The sequence below is a fragment of the Psammomys obesus genome, unplaced genomic scaffold (genome assembly GCF_907164565.1).
Source record: "Psammomys obesus unplaced genomic scaffold, mPsaObe1.curated_primary_1811, whole genome shotgun sequence".
In the NCBI taxonomy this organism is placed as follows: Eukaryota; Metazoa; Chordata; class Mammalia; order Rodentia; family Muridae; genus Psammomys; species Psammomys obesus.
The window spans coordinates 29,295,721-29,297,302 of NW_026591086.1; the positions used below are offsets into that span (position 1 = coordinate 29,295,721).

General features: G+C 37.7%; 1 pseudogene; it reads left to right on the plus strand.

Annotated features, from left to right (window-relative positions):
* Positions 1-408: 408 nt before the first annotated feature.
* Positions 409-523, plus strand: LOC129679038 (U2 spliceosomal RNA; annotated as a pseudogene).
* The last annotated feature ends 1,059 nt before the right edge of the window (positions 524-1,582 follow it).

The window sequence follows — 1,582 nt, forward strand, 5'->3', positions numbered from 1 at the left end:
CCCCTAGTGCACGGATAGGGGAGGAGCCCTCCCTTCCCTCTGACACTAGCCTATCAGGTCTCATCAGAACTGGCTGTATTGTCTTCTTCAGTTGCCTGCAAGGCTGCACCAGGTGATCAAAGAGCCAGCCACTGAATTCATGTCAAAGACAGCCCCTGCCCCTCTTAATAGGGAATCCACTTGGATACTGAGCTGCCATGGGCTACATCTGAGCACGGGGTCTAGATCCTCTCCATGCAAAGTCCTTGGTTGGAATATCGGTCTCTGCAGGCCCACCTGGGCCCAGATTTTTGGGCTCTGTTGGTCTGTCTCCTTGGGGAGCTCCTGTCCCCTCCAGGTCTCCCTGTCTCCCCCTTCTTCTATAAGAGTCCCTGAACTCTGCCCAAAGTTTGGCTATGAGTCTCAGCACCTGCTTCGATATCTTTTGGCTAAGATCAAGTGTAGTATTTGTTCTTATCAGTTTAATATGCTGTATTTGTATGAATGCAATCATTTTTATATTTGCTCTGGTAGAGTAGCATAAGAAATTTCAAAAGTGCATATGCTTGAAAAATAAACAGTAAATTTAAAACGTGTTAAAAAGGTTTCTGAAAAGTAGTGTACTCGGAACTACCCATGCTGCTTGGTAGTCACCTTTTAAGTCACTTAAAACTCTGTAACATTATGAAATTGTGAACCACATTGATTTAAAGTTGGACAAAGGGAGAAATGGCCATGTACTGACCCTTCTCACAAGGTCAATGAGTAAAAGTTTTCCCTGAGCTTTCTCATTTTCGTCCCACAGAATCTCTTGTGCAATAGCAATCTCTATAATTTCTAATAAATGCATTTAATAAAATGAAATACTACACATTTTTAACAGAAAAACCTCTTCTGTACCATTGTGTGTATGACACAACTGTCAGTTTTTTATTCCTTTTATTGGATCAGAAGTAAAATGGTAAGTATCTCATAAGGAATATATACTCTTATGGTGCTAAAAACTCATTAGCAGAGCTACGATCATTATTTACTTTAATTTTTTTTTCCTGACTAGAAGACAAAATTTAAATCACAAAAGCCTCATTACTAGAATCTCAGGGAAGTGAATCCGCATATTGACTTTTATACCTGAAATCTTAGATTTGTGTGTGTGTGCTTGTGTTCTCATTTACTTTATAAGTGCCAAATAATTCATTGTTGTTTAAGGGGAGTATAGCTTTCTGTAGACTATGATGAAGCATGTCCAACTTCATACAGACATCTCAAACTTTTATTTATTATACAGACTTTATTTAAAAAAAATAGTTTTCTTTACAAGGATGCTTAAGAAGTCCCTACTGTGAAATAGAGTATCAGTTCATGGATGTGCCTATAAATAGTGTCACTGAACAGTATACCTCAGACCATTTGCAGTCTAGATCCCAAAGCCCACAAAATATGGAATGGATTTGTATTTACACAATTAGTAGTTTGTTCAGCTATGAACCATGTTTATTTACCATGTTTGGAAGGTTAAAATAATATTCATTACTTACTTGCTGCTATTCTCTATACTTAAAATCCTACCACAAATGCTGCATATTTTTTCTTGAATATTTAG